Source organism: Arctopsyche grandis, chromosome 7 (genome assembly GCF_051622035.1).
Source record: "Arctopsyche grandis isolate Sample6627 chromosome 7, ASM5162203v2, whole genome shotgun sequence".
Classification (NCBI taxonomy): domain Eukaryota; kingdom Metazoa; phylum Arthropoda; class Insecta; order Trichoptera; family Hydropsychidae; genus Arctopsyche; species Arctopsyche grandis.
Window position 1 is genome coordinate 11,561,442 of NC_135361.1, and position 21,347 is coordinate 11,582,788.

General features: G+C 32.8%; 1 protein-coding gene and 1 non-coding gene across 2 annotated transcripts in view; both read right to left on the reverse strand.

Annotated features, from left to right (window-relative positions):
* Window positions 1–21,347, reverse strand: part of LOC143914306 (uncharacterized) — an 84,331-nt gene that overhangs the window by 54,845 nt on the left and 8,139 nt on the right. The gene's annotated exons all lie outside the window — the stretch shown is intronic.
* Window positions 2,638–2,719, reverse strand: TRNAS-UGA (transfer RNA serine (anticodon UGA)). Its single transcript has one exon. It is a non-coding gene; the product is annotated as a tRNA-Ser (tRNA).

The window sequence follows — 21,347 nt, forward strand, 5'->3', positions numbered from 1 at the left end:
AATTCACGAACCCAAATCAATGATAATGTACCTACTTAACTTCCTTACACATTCTATTGGGTGCCATTTAAATACATATACGTATTTCTCCTTGACATTCCATCCAATTATTTAGTTAAATGTCTCACCCATTGACATTTCAACACTACAAGTGTATCACAAACAAATTTTGCAATATATTTGGCTTCTGAAAGTCTCAATACCCCTGACCGGTCTTTCGTTGCACAACAAACTTGACCGTAACGTTTCGCGTCCTGCGAAATGCATTCTGTTTGCATGCACTCCGACTCGTTCAGGATACGTTGTCGTGTGTTGCGCAACACAAATTGCAGTATTTACCAACACCAATTTTCACGGTAATGATCCAAGCTAGAGATATCTCGACCGTAAAGGATCATTCACAGTCCAGGCCTGTATGTAATAATAAAAGGCAATTAAATACAATATACCTAATTTCACATAATAATGACTTCCTGTTAACTTAGATATGTATCTTAAGTAAAGAAAAAACGAATAATAGAGAATCGCCGACCTCGTTACATGCATATAATGTCAATGAGGTATTTACTGCGATCATTTAGGTGAAAAGCATAAAAAGACAGGTGAAAATCACGCGATAACAATCGTGATGGGTGCGTGTCGAACGATAAACGTCTTCATTACGAGAAAAAGTCTACGAAAAAAAAAACCGTTAAATTTCTTCAATTCATCGTATACAATAGAAAGCTGCGTGTACGTTTTATGCTAAACGAATCGTCCGTGAAATTTAAACATCGAAGCTTTTAACCGACTAGTGAAAAGTGTGACAAATCGTTCAACGCACAAAAAATCACATTTTGACATCGAAAGTTTAAAACAATTAAAACAAGATAAACAGACTGATGTAAATATATCCAGTTTGAAAATTTTGCACTTTCATAGATAAAATATTTATTTTATTTATAAAAATAAAATAAAACTCATCTTTCATTTATAAAATTAATATATGAACTTTGACAAAAATGAAAGCAAATATATCCCATTAGTACCTATTCTTTATTTTTAAATTCTTAAACATTTATATTTAAATTTTTCAATGGCGATAGTATTTTACATGTTTACAATACATATATTCGACATAATTTCAATAACCAAAGCCATCAACAGATCATAGTGGATGTCTAAAAATAGATTGATTTTCAATTATATAAAGTTCTATTCGAATAAGATTAAAAATAATAAGAAACAAGTATTGTAATTTGGTATTTAACATTTAAAAATAAATGTTGAAACAGTATTAATGGCATTGCATAATCTTAAGTCCAACTACATACATATGTACTTACAAATAGTTTGAAAAATATAATAATTAAAAATATTATATATGTACATACATACATACATAGGAATAATAGGATTATAAATACGATAAAAATATTAGACGTATTTAGTCAATAAATTCAACATGATTAGATTCGGCATTAAAATGTTGTATCATTAGTATTTTAATGTCAATTTCGTCACGCTAATACCTCTATAAATAAAATACGACGACGGAAATGTCGTCAGATCGATTATATTATAGCACATTCAAAAGCCTACACTCATACATACATGCAGCAAGTGCACAAAATGCAAATCGCCACAAGACCTCCTTTCACCTGCAAATTATGAAAGGATTCATAATTTATCAACAACTCTACACACAAACAAACATTTATCACCGAGTCCAGACGAACTCGGAAGAAAGTTGTTGGGAATATGTGAAAATTATGCAATTCGCACGTCTCATATGTACGCAACAGCACTGTGGAAACGCATGCATGTAAATATGTAGATGCAAAATGACAAATCGCAGGCGTTGTCAACAAATGAGCGACACGAGTCGAACGTGTAGAAAGCGATGTGAATATGCAACGACCGAGTGAAAGGGTCAGACATAGTAATAACGATAATATAAAAGTAATGTGTATTATTTATTTCAAATTGAGTCGTTTGTGTTTGTATAGGCGAGCTAATAAAGAATGGCGTATTATTACAGAGGTGTATACATACATATATAATATACGGAGGCGTCAACATTGTGACATGAAAGATTTTTTATACGGTAAAATATCGCGATAAAATACACCCTCGCTGAATAAGCGAAAATCAATATGGGCACAACAATGGTTGCATATAAAATAGATACAAGGCTTTATTGTCATTGTATTATATTATGATTGAAAATATTATTTTAAACTTCGATAAAATATAGTAGACGAAGATACGATATTATTCATACAGATACAATAGTAGTTTTTCGTATGATATTATTGTAAGAAACTATCAACCAACATATGTATGTATACCGAATATCAAATAAATACGAGTATTTAGCAGGTTTGTCTTTTTAGCATAATAGGCGAATTAAAGTGTAAATTATGGATTTTTACAGCACATACATATGTAAATGTAAAAAACAAGTAAAAAAATCGATTTACAAGTCTGATAGGTCGAGCCTAACACTGTCATTAGTTGAAAATCTCGCAATACATTATATTGCAATGAACATATGTACATATAAATAAAGAACAAACTAAATGTATCTTCATACACTCGAATTATACAATCAACTTTAAAATTACGATTTAAATAAAATCAAGACAAAAAAAAAACCGCTGAGGACAGGATTCGAACCTGCGCGGGTAGAACCCATTGGATTTCAAGTCCAACTCCTTAACCACTCGGACACCTCAGCTGCATGCATGTGGCATACCAATAGCACGATCACTATCCATCATCTGGGTCGAATTTGAACAGGTGACGTTGTCTTATGTTGAAATTCGCTACAGAAATGCGTGAGGTGTGGTGCGATATGTCTTTTTTTTTTGTTTAGTTTCAATACTCAAATTATTACACATTTTCCTAGTCCATAACCAAACAATTATACACATGTCATTCCATACTCCAGTGCCGTTGCTAGACCATAGCATTTTAAAGAAATTCCGATTGATAAACTATTTATTTATAAATATCTTTAGAAGGAATTTTCAACGCTCTGAATTATAGACGACTATTTGATCAGTTACTGAATACAAATAAAGCTAGGTTTGTTTGTATTTGTTTGCATTTAAACAATATATCAGTTCATATTATAAGCATAAAGACATTTGTGCATAGATTATAATTTTCGTCTACATTTCCACCTGTAAAATGTCGCACAGAATAATCAAGAACAAATGATCGACGAGTGCAATCTCATCCGTGAAAATCGATTACACGGTCGCGCTCTTCACCGAGAAAGAAAACGGCAACGAGTGGAAAGAAAGGCCAACTTTTGATTAAAAAGAACCAAAATGAAAAAGAAGCAAGGAAGAAACGATTGAGCAAGTGCGTACTGAATCTTCACGCATGCTTCTTTTCTGGGGCAAACCTCACACACTGCCGCGAATCACAATGGCGTCTTTTTTATACACAGGCCGCATTGTGCGAGATCGAGACGATAATGGCGAATTAAAATAGAAATAAAAAATGCTCGTCAGACGCGGTAGGTGTGGTGTGGTGGTTAATAGCAACGGTGTGGTCGATCGGATCGCCAACAAAGGAGAGAGAGAGAGAGAGATTCAGATTATCACGCAACCTATGGAGAAAAGTCCCGGATTCGACCTGCATAACAAAACGAAGAGGATTGCCAAAACCAAAGCAACAAAAAATATTGGCGAAAGCAGGTTAGACCCAATCAACGATCGTTGTATACAAAACGCCCACGTTAAGGTCGTGTCCTCATGGCGTTCGACAATATCGCCATTTACGGATGTTGAACCGCGATTCACATTAACTTGACCTCAAGAATCTAAAGGCGCGTTTGCTACGAGGCGTGTGCCTTATTATAAAGGCGTGACACACACTAGAACATTGCCATTTCGCTGATCAAACATTTGCCATTGTTAAACGTCGCATGTAATTTCGATTCGACAAGCCATTCAGTTGGTTCTCGTCTTCGCTATATAAGTACACATGTATTAAATTTAGACGAACAAATTAAATCGCCGACCTTTTTTACTTCGGTTTGAAGCTTGATCCGAATTCGCAGATACGGTTCGAACAATTGCAAATCATCAAAACAAGTTTAATGCCGTTGAACCGTAAGGTGTCATAGATGCCAAGGTCAGCGTATTCCGATCACGAAATTAACCTTTGTTGTGTAAAAAACGATTCACGAACGTCCATATTTACTAATAGATGTGAACGCAAATCAAAATCATCATTTTATAACCTATGTACATACAGATAAAAAAGTTGCTAAATATGTTTAAAATCAGTTTGCCTGTCAGTATGTTCATTCAGATTGTTTAGACTGGGGATCAATCATACATCCATTACTACACAAATCTAAACAAAAACCAGCCATAAATGAACTGTAACTTTTTTCATGATATATACATATACATAACACAGAGAAGACGATGTCAAAAAAACAAGTCTACCATGCAGTTTTTCTTTGTAAAAATGCGAGTGACAGAAAATTCTCAAACGTATACAAAAAAAATCTGTAAATAATCGTATTTGTATATCATTATTATCATTATTCACAGCCATTCACCATCCACTGCTGGATTAAGGCCTCTCCAACACGCTTCCATTCGTCTATGTTTTGGGCAACTCTCACCCATCTCACGCCACACATTTTTTTTATTTAATCCATCCATTTACCTTGTGGCCTTTCTTGCACCCTTTTACATTCTCTCCGGTACCATTCCAGCACTTCTTTCGTCCATCTATTGTACGTTCTTCAAAATACGTGACCCACCCATTGGAATTTTAATCTCTTTGTATTTAATTTCATAATTTTAATTTAATTTCAACCACTTTGGTCATACTACTAACCCAAGTATTCCGTTTTTTATCTCTATTTGTATACAGTAGATAGAAATATGTACATAGAAAATATTTATAATATTTATGTAGACTGTAGAGCAGTTATATTTTTCCGAAACCACTCATTATGGAGCCCTACGCTAGAAGAATATGTATATATGTATATACATATGTATGTACATATATTAAATTAACAGACCCATCGTGTCTACCACATTCGACATAAAAATAATCATTTCAGCATAACAACTATTTTGTACATTGTTAATAATATTCGATCGAATAATAATGCGTTGAAAATTAAACCTTTCTCACACAAGATAGACAAATTTATTATATCGTCGGTATACTGTCAGGAAACATTGGATTAGATATTTTTTTTGAATTTGTTAAGTCAAAAGAATAATGATTTAAACCACAAAATAGAGAGCTTCAAACATCTTGATTTTTTCAAAACAAGGATTTTTGAGTTGAAGCTTTCTGTGCAGTATACCGACGATATAATAGTTGAAGTTTATATCAGTGTAAAAAATTCTGTTCAGAAAGCGTAAAATAATGTTTTGATTGTATACAATAATTCAAAAGAGGAGCACCTGAATGAAAGTATAGCTTGTTAGTGGATAGTGATAAAAAAAAAGTATCGGATAGAAAATTGTTACCCAAAACGACGTATACGATTTAAGGAAAATGTATGCATGAAAATTTTACAATACATATACATAGATATATGTATGTATACAGAAATAGAAGCCTCCTCACATAAATGAAACTTTGATAATGCACATATGTATATGCATTTTATCTAAAGAGTTACAGTTGACAAAATCATATAACACTTAAGCGTGTCAAAAATGCGTCTGACAATGCAAACATCCCATCTGAGGCGTTCCAAGAGCGATCGCTTCTTATCGTTCCAAGATCTAATTTCATTTTTTTTCCATTTTTCCGGTCCGATGATCTTAAACAGGAAGTCCGCCTCGTTAGCCACTGAAACCGAACGTCCCGAAAAACGCTTGAATTAAGATCATCTTGGGAAATCGGTGATTCGACGCACACGTGCCGACATAATGTCTACATTATTGTCAAACAACGCAAAATTATCGCATTAGATATATCGTATCGACAGAGTTTGACCCGAATAGCTTCACCATATTACCTTATATTCACCCCATATGTTGAAGATGTGATAATTACCGTGAGATTGCAAGACACGTTAACGGGAATCCGAGCTGGTGAGTATTGCAAGCCTACATAGAATTTTTTAATCGCTCACCTACATAGTTAACCCTTAATGATGGTACGATTCCTCGTGACTCTGTTACGCTATTACGCTCGGCGACTTTCATTCAATCCGTTAAACGGAAATGTCACCGTTATGGAAATTCGTTGCATAATTTCATACGTCGATGCGCATTTTTGATCTTAATCCGTCGTTGACTTGATTGAGAAGACCGGTAGAGATGTTTTTTTTTTTTAATATTAAATCTTATTGGTGTATTCTGAGGATGCAGCAATAATGAAGCTTTGACTTTTGAATGGAATCACGATGAAGCGAATCTTCAAATTGGATTTTTTAATACACAAAGTTGATTATACACATGTCTATATATAGAAATCAAGTTTAAATGTGTATGTGAATCAATAACTCGTTTTAAAATACATATATTGAGTAAGAGCTTTTAACTTCAAACATTTATAAAATCAAGGATAGGTATTGATTAGTTCCCATATTCAAAAATCAATTCTTCGAACGGTGAAAAAGTTGAAGTAGCACACATTTAATTAAATTATATAAAATATGATAGTTCAATAAATTAAATTAGTTGCGTGTGAAATATAATTGAAAATTTTAATTAAACTTGGCTAAGGCTAGCCGATAAGTCAATCAGTGCGATGATGATGTTGAATAATTTTGTACGGAATTCATTATTATCAAACGAGAAACGAATTTAATTTATTCAAAAGCGATCCATATATCGTTCGGTTGAATTCAACGCATTCGATTAACCTTTTAAAAGTCGAACGATTTCGCGTTTTACGACATTCGAAATTGCATCGACGTGCTTCGAAGCTTTACGTTGCCAAAAAGTTGACACACTCCCATTTCGATATATGGATGTATATAATTTGTTAATGTTAAATTGAAAGAGCGGTCGAGCTATGTTAAGTGTATCGTGACGGTACGATAATAATAACAACAAAAACAAAAGTTACAGACAAACGCACGAGTGAAAGCGAAATCGATCTTTCAATATGCATAATCGTATCAGATGATAAATATAGGTCCCAAGTATAATATATACCTATTATATATTGAAATTTAATATACTTTTCTATTAACTAAGCAGCGTCAATTTGCGATTTTCCATTTAAAAAGATTTTTTATTGAATCTTAAACTAACTTGGAAGATTTTTTTATTAATATATGCAAATTGTCTATGACTTTTTTCTATATGTAACTTTACTACTGTAGAAAAATTATAATACGGGATTTAAAAGTTATTTAATCATTCATATTGACGTATTGTCATAATTAAACCTCGGATTTTGGTAAACTTTTGAAGCGGGACAGTTGCCAATGGGTCGTATTGGTAACACATTATATAAATTAAATAATATCTAGAAGCTAGCGTAAATATATCAACTATCAACCAAAACATGTCCTTGGCACACGCACTATTTTTTTTTTAATTAGTCAGAGGGAGAATTTAGGTCCTAGCATTTCATAGAAAATATTCAACAATAATATTAGATGTCCACTAATTTGGTATTAATAATTATAAAATTAATATTATTATTCCTTTATTGTTTATAAAAATGTATTAATTATAATAATTCCATAAAGAAATTACCGAGCTCGGCCTCATTTTTTCATTCATGTCCTAATTAGTCATAATATGTATTATTTATTACATTTTTTTTTTAAAAGAAGTTAGATATTTATTATTAAAAAAATGGAGGTAGGTGTTTTAAGTTTGAGACTTGATACATTTTTTTGCTGGAAAAATTTTAACTATTTTACATTTAATAATAAATAACACTATGTACATATGTATCTACATCAATTTATATAATTTCAACAATGTTTATTGTTGAAATTATATAAATTGATCTTGTATTGACATAGTCATTCCGATATTTTATTTATTTATTTATTTAATATACTTGGGGAAGGTGGCAAAGCCAATAGCCCCAAGGAATTTGATTTATACATACGTATATGTAAATTAAATGAGAAAAAAAAGTAAAATACATTCAAAATGACAGTATTAAAATAAAAATAAGAGAGAAAAAAAGTAAACAAGAAACAGAAATAAGAAATTGGGAAAGAAGAATTACAGAAATCCTTTGAAGAAATGTAGATGAAACTTGTCGAAAAAAACAACCCCTGCGGAATTTTCACCACATGAGGCCAAGTACGCGCCCATACCATTCGATTCAGTGTGCTTGCGCCTCAATAATATTAAGACTTTATAGATATCTATATTTTTGTATGAAAAATAAACAAATATAATAATAAGAAAATATAAACAAACACCGAAGTAGATGTGAGTGAAAAAACTTTCGCCCACGGTGAAAAGCATCTTTCTGGATAAAATCTACCAAAAAAGGTCGATGCAAACTTATATACGAAGACCAATATCGAATAAGTCATAGATAACGATTGTTGCCGTAACATAAAATTCGATTTCTACGACCCGTCATACACATTTGGTCAGAAAACGAGAGAGAAAGTCAATTTTGCGACTCGTCCGCACATACGCTCCATGTGTGTAATTTTTTCTACGATATTATTATACAAAGACAACCGTTTTGAATTGACGTATTTTTACCGCACACATTCGATTGCGTAAAACCGGCATACATTACACACATTGGGAAATTACCTTTTTTTCCTATCGGACGAATCGCCGCGACTAATTCGGAAGTACGTAGTATATATGTAAGTATACATACTGTTTCTCTCTCGTTGCCGACAATTATTAGATTTTCCACGGTTGGATTGTCCGTTGCGAACCGAAGAAGTGTTAAAGTATGGACATTACATAAATTAATGGCCTATGCGGTCTCGGTGCAATCGTTGAATAATAAATACAAACGATATACATACATATAAATAAAAAATCTTTTAAAAAAATGAGATAAATCGATTTATATGTATAGTAGACAGTGGGCGAAAGTGGACAACTTGTTGCGGTCGAGGTGTGGGTTAGTTGCAGAACTCGATAGCCGACCCTGCGTTTCTAAATCTTTATATTCGTTCTGTTAACACGGAATGACTCGAGATTAGAAGTACAGCGATAGGGATTCATCAATTCTTAGAAATCGTGATATTACGGGCTTTTAAGTTGTACCTGTGCCGATTTTACGACCAATTAGTGGTGCTGCAGAGCAATCAACATTACTTGCGATTAGATAAGGTATGTTTTTTTTTTTGTTGTGAAATGTACCGATATTCTACGTGTACTTATCCCTAGCTGAGATAAAAGACAAGAAGCTTCAAGTATTTTATTATCGTATTTGATTAACTACACGCATCTTCCTCTATAAAGGCAATTAAGATTATAACCATTAGAGTCGTTTCTATATCAACTTCATTCCATAAAAAATAATGCTAACATCTATAATATATGATAGTTTCTGCACAAAAATTTATAGCTAAATCAAATTGAAATAGTTTAAGGTTGAACTTGAAACTTAACTTAACCTATGTAATAATTCAATTTGACAAATAGTTCAATAAATTATAATTTGAAAATATAAGTAAATTCCCTCAAACTTCGAAGTATAATGGAAAGATTAATCGAAGGGTCATAATAGATCGTTCAACTTACTATTAATCTTTGATCTTCAACAATTTTGCATTCGATTAAGTGGTACAAGTCAAAATGATTGCACGAAGTTCAACGTACCTGTAATCAATTCATAAATTAAAATTAATAAGCAATTAAGTGCATGCATAAAAGTATATATGTATTAAACAATGTTGACATTTTACTATGTAAATAAATGAGACTGAAATCATTACGGATAATAATCGAATACCAAAATCGAAAAAAGGCTATATCATCAAATTCTAATTAAGCAATATTATCGAAAATTGGGTTAAGTATACACAATTTGGTCGATCACTTTCACAATCGGAACGAATCGCTCGCAAATTGCCGTTCGATTTCGGCCAAATTGTGAGCTCTGCCGTTCAATGATTGCATTAAACACACGTTTTAAAAACGCACCAAGGTCACGCGAACCACAGTCTGACAAGCTCGCGTGCAATATATGTATACCTATGTATACATCGACGAGATCGTCAAGATAACAAAATCAGTGTCGAAACTGAAAGATCCGTATGTCAACTTTCGACACGACGATTTACGATTTTCGCCGCAAATGTCATCTCAATTAAATAAAAAACCGAAAGACCGGTGGGTCGGTTGCGAACCGGTCATTTTCAAACTTGGTCATCGACGAAGCGACCGGTTGGGGGTGACGATTTCGTTTACGCGGAAGGCTCACCGGTCAATTGTTGTCAATCGACGAAAAGAAAAAAACTTGAAAATAAATAAGTAAAAAAATCACATTTCCGAATTTGTGCACGCAAACCGTGGGTGTATTGTGGGCGAGTGCAGGAAATACCTCGCCAATTAGATGAGGTTCAATGACAAGAGCGCACATGTAGTCGCCAATGGGTTAAATATTACTATAATAGGTTGTTCGCAATTTGTAATATATATTCGAAATTTGTAATTTGTAATACATAAATTTCGTAATTTGTAATATATGTACATATGTAGTTCGTAATTTCAAATATATTTTCTTGATTTATAACATCATCTTTTTACATGAAAATCCTAGGATAATAATTTTTTTAAAATAAAAACTGCATTTAATATATATTGAATTTATATCAATTTATCTTTAACATGTTCTCTCGTTGTAAAATATCAAAATTTGACGGACGGTTATATTGATTGTCGAATTATCGAGACGTGTCAATCATCAACCAGGATCTAATCACTCGTATGAGAATGTTCAATTAAAAAAAATATTAAGATTCTAATTAAATAATAATATTTTTTCATAATAAAATCCTAGGAAAAACTGTTATGAAACAATAATTTTCAATCATTCCGATATTAAGTAATTAAAAGTTTAAAAATACAACACTGGAAAGATACAAAAACAAAAACAAAGTAAATTATAAAAAAATTAAACATAAGAAAATTCGAACGATTGAAATTTTTAAAATAACGTCAAATACATATTTTATGTATATAAATGATATCATTTCAAAATGATAAATATAATAAAAAAAGACTGCAACTTTACAAAAAAACTAGAATACGTTCCATAAGTCATACGACAGAATATGTATGTATATTTTGAACCAAAATCATTCCGGACTTTGGTTCAAAATACAATATACATACATAAATACATTCAAACATTGGTCCTTTTCAAATAAATATAATTTAGAAGTGTTTTTAAACATAATTTCAATTGTAATCCGTTATAAATTAAATCAAAAACGACACATGGCTCCTGGAAAAATATGCACGAAATGAAATACGACACTTCTGGTTCTTGCAAAGCGAGCACACCCACATTTAGAAAACCAGCAGAGTATAAATTCAAAGCGAAATATATCGGCACACGTCCACTCTCATAATTAACTACATTTCCCATACAAAATGTTAAAATTATAATAAAATCAATCCGATAAAAGCGAACGCATCAACCGGATAAAAACGCCCCACGCTATCTAAATATTTAATCATATGACATAACAATTACACTTACCGTTACACACACGTACGTATGTATACCGTTTTTTATATGCCATTAAATTCATTAGTGGGTGATCGTGTCAGAAAAACCAACATAATCGAGCCGAAAGTGAAAGCAATTCCGTAACACACATACAGTCATGAAAAAAATGTCAAACAAAATCAGTATCACATTCAAAAACACACTGGCTTATAAAATTTTGACATACAATACATATAGGTTTTTCATGTGAATCGAGTTTTAAATGCCAGAACGTGAAACGAATTCAACTTTTATATTTGCGCAATAAAAAGAAGTTAAAAGCGGTAAATCGCATCAGGTCTTCCCACCGATACCGGTTTGGTCACTGTCTATATAATATTTTTTTAATATATTAGAATTATAAAACACACTAACCGATACTGCAACGAAATTTCGATTGTTGTAACATCGCATGACTTAAACATCAAATGTGTTTTGTTTTTATTATTATAATATAATATAAAATTATATGAAAGAGCGCGTGGGGGGGGGGCACATTCGTTTCCTTCGTTTCCTTATCGAAAAAAATACAGTTTGAGCACAAAATTAACGACGTTCGAGAAAGCTCAAGAAAGTATCGGGTGCGGTGTGTGTGTCATGTGTGTGTACATATATAGATAGTAATTGCTATGCAATCAATAAAATTATTACTGTTGATGATCGTTGTCGAACAATAGAAGGCGTTACTGACGCTCAACACACGGCCCACGTTCCACGATCCCAACATATGAGAATGCGTTTATAATGATGAAAATGCATCCTACTTGTGTGTAATTGCACTTGGACGATGGCGACCTTGCGAATCAGGTGGGTTTTCATTTGCATTCATTATGTGCCTCGATTTGGTTCAAGGTTCTCTCATCGACAAATTGACTTTTAACCTGTGTGTTCTGCTCTTATTAGTATAATACAACGCGTGCTTGATTGAGCAAACGAACGAATCGACGATGATGATTGATCTCATTTTTGCCGTGCACAATGATCGAATGGCGAATTTGTATATGTTTGTAGAGTCGAAGCGTAGAAGCCTTGGACTGTGTGGAGAAACTCCAGTCGTAATAAATTTTAATAGGTATGAACAAGTTAGTATAGCATAATAACTAAAAATATAAAACGTATGCTTTCCAAGTTTATGAATATGTTTACTACCCACAAGCACAATGCTTTATACATAAATGTTTTTATTTAGAAATGTAATATTTTCAGTACTTAAATTAAGACATCTATCTGTGTACCTAAATATTTAAGAATTTCTATACAAAAGCGATTGCTATGATTGTAAGCCGAAATAAATAAATAAATAATAATTCTACTCCAGTGTATGTTAGTGTTTTTCAATGATTTCCACAGCTATACAAGTATGTATTACTAACATCAATCGAAACGGTCTTTAATATAATCATAATTAAGATAGCAAATTCATTTTGTAACATTTTAAAATATTTAACTTCAAAGACATTAATCTTCTTAGATATTAAAAATATTTTATGCTTCTCTGGAAATCCTTAAAGCCCATACTGTTTGAGGTTGAGAGCTACTTTTAATGTAAATTTTCATGGCGATCGACTTGAAATAATAATCTTGGAATTTTTGTATTTTTTTTAGTCCTTAAGAGCTAAAAATATTTATTTTAAAAGGCAAAATATCAAAATAATTTTAAAACTTTCGTATTTATTTTTATATACATATACATATGTTATAAACGTCATGTCAATATGAGTATTTTTCTGGATACAATGCATTCCTTTTTTGAAGATACTTATTTCTTATTTCATGCATTAATTCTCGAAACCGAACAAAAACTGAACCACCTTATTTCATTGTGAATCAGCAAATGTGTCTCAACTTCTTCCTTTTGGAATTTTAAATTTTATTCTCCGAAACGCTTTACACCTAATAGAATCAATTATTGTTTATACTTTATTTTTAAATATGGAAATCAATATTATTTTCAAAATTCACAATCGTAATTGAAACCGACCAAATGTTGCTTCGCGATCGACCGATTGGGAACCCTTGCCTTAAAGTAAGTATATATGTTTATCAGGATTAATTTGTTGACTTTATTTATCATATATGTATGTATGTATGTATGTAAGTATTCGCCAAGATTATTTACAATCCACTATATCATGCAAGTACTTAGAACTGTCCTTTTCCGTTGATTTATGTAACTTATATATAAATACATACATTTGTACATATTATAACATATAGGTACAATATTTAAAGCAAAACTACCTGTTTATAAATACATAGATACGTATGTTACACTTTATTTACATAATACACCAATACTATAACGATTTAATCAATCGTGACGAACACTGACCTAGACTAGATAATATTTCAACAAGTGTTAATAAAACTTGACTATAAAAGCCAATACATAAATGAATTCATTCCGATTATGAAACATTAAGACTCACTTAAATCATATTTCGGTTATAAAAAAATGAATAAATAAAAAAAATCATTTTACTGTACATATAAACTTAATAAGTATACTGATATAGAACATACATATAATACCAAGTATAGCAATATAAACTTAATAAGTATACCTTTATGTTTATGGATGTGTTATGAATATTTCATACTACAACCTTATTCAAGATGACCTCATCTATAGACCCTTGCAGTAACACATCATCTAATGGAGAAACCCGCACATTAATTTGATCGCCTGGAATATGTATTTTTATTACATATTACCATTCTTAACAACATAAACATAAAATAAATAAACATATTGACTAATTGATTATCTACACACTGTGAAATGTGTGTAATTCATTTTTAAATATTGTCCACGAGTTAATGTTCAAAGAATTTAACACGAAACGACTATTGACATAGCAGGACGTGGAACATGTTTGCCTACGTATATTTTACGAAATCGGATCACATAGGAAACACTCGACGACAAATATTTATAATTGACAAATCCAAATATTGCACTACGTCAGTGTGTAAATACGTCGAGTATACATACGTACATTCTACATAGCGGTGTAAGTGTTGGTTTTTTTTTTTTACTGGAAAATCATGGAAAATCTTGAACAATGGGTGGTACTATTACTATATAATGTGTCATCGATTGAATCACCTCTCTTTTATTTCACCGATGCCAATTTCGCGTGGGGAACAAACTGGCGTGAGGCATTACTATATTTAGAAAGACGCCGTCAGCCGGACGGCCTTGCTTGCATCTTTGTCAAAGTGTTAAAAGGTGTTTCTCAGGTAAGCGAGTTAATAATGAAATGCTCCTACGAGGCGAGTCGACTCAATTCTCATTGCTACGCTAAAAGATTGAAACGTCTACAATGTTACAGAGATCCGATTGGATGGGCATCGATTCGACTCGGACGGTTAATTATTCACAGTTCGTTACGCGAAGAGTTCATTGAAAATGATCGAACTATGGAAAAGTGTAGCGACGAAAGACGCTGAGAAACGAGCGCGTTAAAATTCCACAGATAAGTATCCGATCGACACGCAAAAAGCCGCTTTTCTCTACCCGTGTTTATTAAATTAGGCGTTTCAAACGTACATACATACGTGTGTGTGTGTTTTTTTTTTAGCAAATTAATTTTTTTGAGACAGAAAAGGTTTCAAAGGAATGCAACCGTTTGAAAGTCGAACAGTCACGATTCAAACGCGATTTAATTACGCAATATAATGCGTTGCTTTCGACTGGATTTGAAAGTTGCAAAAACTGCAACAAAAGATTAAGATAATGTGGTCAAATGGTTGTTATATAGCGGTTGACGTTTAAATACTACTAGTTTTAATTCTTCTGAACTAAATTTGTTCTAAGAAACTATGCATTATATCATATATGAAGGTTAAAATTGTAAACAAAACGATTTCCTTATTAGGTATGATATACAAGTCTGATAGGAAAATATTAATAAAGGAAAAATGTTCGAATCCTATATATAATAATAGGCCAAAATGCATTTTTAAAATAATAAAACAATAAGGAAATATGAAAATAATAAGGAAAATATTATCTATAGAAAATATTATTAATAGTCATGGATAAAAAAAATTGAATATTTTCCTATTAGACTTAAACGAGCGGGTAAGAGAGAAACCTAAAAAATAAATACAAAACCCAAATTGGACGCAGTGTAATACTTCGAACCCAATTAAAAATTATTTAAAATCATCATACACAATAATTCGTGTTGAAGTCGAGCTGTATAGTGCACGCAATGAATGAATACTTTTTTCCCGTTCATATTTGTTATTTAAAAATATGTTAATCAATCATTCGAATCATATTAGCATGAAATGTCAATAAACAACGCAAACAATTTAAAAATGGACAATTATCTCCTATACAATTTACATAGGGAAAAATACATCAAGGCCACAATATTATATTATATATTATACGTAGTACGTGTCGGTACTCGGTGCTGTTAAAACAAAACACAATCACTGTAAATCAAACGCACCGGGAGCGTGATCAAACATACGCATGCCCAGGGGACTTGAATCGAATGGCTTAAATAAATATAGATAATCGCACTGAAAAGTCGTTAAAATAATAAACAAAAATTTCATCATTACATTGAAATTTATTCGAAACGTAAACAAAGCGCATTAGCAGCGTGCTTACGATTAAATTATAGCACACGAGAGCGCGCATGATCGATGTTTTAATACTATTCGATATTCTACCCATTTATATATGTATACCCGTTGGTCAGAATAATCAAATATTTATATATACAATGTGGAACCATTAACATTAAAATTTAATTTAAAGTGGACGATTTTGATCATTACTTATAATTTTTTTAATGCTCTACATATTTTGCATTCAACTATGAAACATAAGAAAATAACGATCAAACTATTCAAAAATTTAAGTATAATATAAGAAACTTTTAGAAGCATAGATATGTATGTGTATGTTTACATTCACAGTCAAAAGGACAACACAAAAAGGTAAAAATGATCCTAACACAATAGACGAAGTTTCTCAGGGTTTTGAAGCATTATTTAGTAGGTAGATATTGTTTTCGGTTAATTATAGTGTCGTTTAAAACTATTTTGATCATTGGCCTTCATCTAAATATTCAAATATTGAATAGCAAACCTTTGTATACATACATATATTTGAATACAAATTTTCAAAACAAAATCTTGTGAAAAATCAAATTTACATTTGAAAATATGTATGTAGGCACTCTTGATTGGTAATTTTTCGCTCGTTCGACATTCGATCTATTCGAATAGTAAGACAAGCACTCGAATAATTATACAAGTATTTGAATAACTACATATGTAGGTATCGGAATGGCAAATAGCTAAAAGGGGAAAATGAGTTGAAAATTAAAAACAGAAGTACCACTTTGATGTATTATAATACTATACGAGGTATATCATATATGTATATTCACTTGGTGGATTGTATATGACCAGTGCTGGTTTTAGGGGGGGGGGGGGGGGCGGGCTGGGTTGGGCGGCGCACGTGGGCGCCAAATAAGTTTAGGGCGCCGCTCGATTAACCAAAAGCGCTTTAAAATTTAAAATTAGACCGCCAAAGGCCATACAAAATTTTAGATTAGAGCGCCAAAGGCGCCTTTACTTTCTAAACTCAAATATTTGTACTCGGCAAATTCTATTCATTGAGTGAAGGCGCATTCCCTTTTGTATTATTGTAAGTAACGTTTCCCCGTGGCAGGCACATTTTAAATCTTGTGCTATACAATGCTCCGAAATCTTCTGTAACATCACAAACTTTTTTCGATATTCTCCGTAGATTGTTAACACTATTTCAGCTTCAATGTATCGCTGCAAGATTTTAACCTATTACGTACAATTATATTCCTGAAACATAGATTAGAACAGTTAAACGATTATTCAAAGATGTGGGGCTGTTTGTATTTTGTAAAAAATCTACTGGAAAGAGTCGATCTTCAAATTAAGCTCACCACGAATTCAAAATCTGATATTATTAGCAATGAACTTATAAATTTAAAAGCCTTTCTTTCAAATAAAGTTCAAGGTAAAATTAATCCACTCGTTGTATTAAATTTTATAAAACAGCATATTATATCCAAACATTTGGGTTGCTATGCTTTTGCTGACACTGCCTGAAACTGTAGCAAGGTCCCAAGCCCGGAAAAAGGAGGATGGTAATACATTTTTTCTTGTAATTTTTAACCAAGGGTGTTTAGAAAAAATTGACCTAAGGGCGCCAATTGGGTGTAAGGCAGGCACTGTATACGACAAGCGATCTAAACGCGATCAACGCCACCGATAAAGGGTACCATATTAAGGTCGCATTATTCGTGACAATGTTTATTATGTGATATTATTATTTTCAACGGTGGAAACGTATAATAATTGAGAGATCCGAGGAGCGGATGAAGAATGGTTTCCTTGGGTCGGGCCGCCTCTCGCCTCGTTACGGCGGGCAGAGCCTTAGAAAAGAATGGATAATGACGTCTAAGTGGAGGACACAAGCACGAAAAAAGGCATCTTCTTTGTTTTTGGGAGGGGGCCGACGTCGTTGTTTTCGAAGCACGCGATTATAACGAGCTCGCCGCGAACCAAAACGGCCGGACCGTCGTTATTGTTCTTCGGGACGATGTGATGCGCCGAGAATACCAAAGCCCGATTTAAAAACAGTGTCTCGTCGACAATAATTATAAAAGCGCTTCGTGAGAGATAAACGTAGAGGGAGGGAGAACAACGGGGAAGAAATCGTCTCGTTTGTCAGATCCGAAGCCGGATAAGGCGTGTGATTGATACGCCTCTAATGTCAAGTCGAAGAAAGTCGTCACGGAATCTTCACTCTTTCGCGTTTTCTAAATACGGCTGTGAAAATTCACTCGATGTATTTATGTATGTAGGTACCACAACGAAATATAATAGGTACCACAACGAAAGCTTTACTCCGTCGAAGGCAATCAACATCGGACACTCATCTCTAAACACTCAAAGCAATTCCTCTATAAAATCTCAACATATAATGTTCAATATTCATATTGAACACTTGTCGAGATATAAAATTTAATGCTTATTTTATGTCTATAATAATATTTATATATGCAAACTCTGATATTGATGGTTTTAAGATAGTGTTTCTTTTCAATAGGCTACTATTATCTCATTGTCAATACCAAATAATGAATAATCTTTTGAAAACTATAGAGAGAGACAAAGCGAATTTCTCATGATTAATAATCTCTTCAACAAAGAAATGTAATGAAATTACCGCCATTTTTATATTTTTTATTTTATACATACATATGTATATATACACATACTTATACCAGGAGGGCTTAACAGTTAAGCCCCAATGCGTTTTCCTGGCTAGTTAAAAATATCGGCAAACTATTATGTTCATACAGTATCATAGAGAAATATGAGCTGTTATATAAAGTGGTGGAGGTCCAATTTTTAGTTCCAAGATAGTGTTTTGCGAGATATTTCTCGAAATTAAGAAAAGTGGTCTTACGCTAATTTCGAATAGATATAGCGGCTCATGTATGGACAAATTCGATAATATTAATATTTCAAGAAATACATACATTTTACAGAGTGAGTAACATATTTACAATATCAGCAAATTTGAGATGTTCGATCAATTCGAATAGGAAAGGTTCGCCAATTTGGTGGAACCGTTTCAATGAAATCAGATAAATTGGTAAACTCTGATAGGAAACGATCGACCTGGAGTCGCATATATCCAAGGTTTGGCCAGCGACACCGGGCCAGAGAATGAGCCCATGACCACTCAGTTGAAAGCATTACACGCTAACCAATGAGCTATGTTGTTGGTTAACTTTTAATTACATATACATAAAGTTCTTGTGCTTTATTAAAATATAAAAAGACCGAGACAATTGGAGAAGCAAAGAGATGAACCGAAACTGGAAGATCAGTCAAAAATATATACCTATGTGTAGTATGAAATAAATAAATGAATACATTATAAAATAGTATAATATTAGGTTTCTTTATATGTAGTTTTCTAATTCCATTATTGAATTGAAAAAATATGACTTTATATTCTCAATAGAAGGCGTACACTAATTAAGCTCCCAATACAAAATCATATTAAAGTTAAAAATGCGCAATGCGAATTTGATGAGTATTTTAATTGAATATTAAGAAAAAATCTAGGAGCGAAGCCTCCAGGAAAACGGCTAATGCAATACACATTGAATCTTCGTGTACACATCTACCTATTTATACACACTACAAAACAGTAAGGACAGTTTCTCTTAATTACACAACGAGAGAATAAAGGAAACACGTCGGCTTAATTACCCTAATATCCGTACATCACTAATGCCTTTAGAAGTCGGAACATACATACATACATACACAGATAAATATGTATACAAATTTAGAGATAAACTATTCCCAAAAAAAAAAAAAAAAAACCAAACCATCAACCTTGCCATATAAACATCACAATATAAATTAACCGACACAAAACTCCAATATTAAACGTCACATTTAGTAAAATTTACGTTCGGAATTAAATTAACACGAACCGGTCAATATCAACGGTTGCGCAACTGAAAAAGAATCAGTGGGTGGATCCGAATTGAAAATTTTGGGCAGCGCCGGGTCATCGAAGGTGAGAGGAACAGTTCTAGACCTTGAGGTCGCATTCCGCAATATTAGAACATCTGTTTCTACGTACGTATGTACATACACACATTGCATAAAATGCACACCTACATGCTCGACACGCCAAATAAGAAGCGACACACGAATGCGGCACCATTGTTGAAAGACAAAACAAACGCCACACGCAGGTGTGTTTAAAAATATCAAACTGGAAGACCGGGTGGTCTAATCTAGATCGGGCAGAAATGGTAATTGCCAACGCGCGATGCGACAGACTTGTGAGCCGGTGATTGGAAAATATTGGTAGGCTGCGAAATTGACCGGATGTGCGTAATTTTGCAGTTTTTTTTTTTGCCTTTGCCTCAAGAGGGATCTGGTCAGGGTTGTTATGGTGGCGGCGTTGTCTTCTCGACATCAAAAGAACGATGCGGCGTCGCAGAAGCAGCTGACCATGAAGTCGCGTCGCGGCCCACTGGACCCAAACCTCTGTCCACTCTGTCTTATGGTTCATTCTGTCCTTGGAGAGACACATTAACCAAAAATAATGATACTAGAGATGATCATAAAAAAATCGACGATGACAATTTCGACCACCTTCTGGCAAAATGGTCACCGACGAGCGAGTGCTCGTTGCGAATAATTAAAATGGGTGCCATTGTCTTCGATGTGCTGGGTAATGTGCAACATTGAAATGGCTAATGGTATTGTAAAAAGTTTGAGTGAATTCTAAAGATTGACCTCCGAAAAATAAGACAGAGTCTTTTTCAAATTCGTGTGTTTAATGTAATGTTTGTTTGCCTTTAAATTTGTAAATACATCAAATTATAAATATGTAGGTACTTTCCTATAATGCCTTAAACACTACCATTAAATAATAAATAAAAAAAATACAATATAATAAATAAAAAAAAGAAAATTTGACCTTGTGACTCCAGGTCGATTGTTTTCAATCAGAATTTGCTAATGTACATACATACATATGTGATTTCATTGAAATTGTTCCAGCAAATTGGCACCCTTGTTATATTTCTCACAAAATTTGGATATTTTAGTATCTTAAATTTGCTGATTTATAAAATGCTGAAAAAATA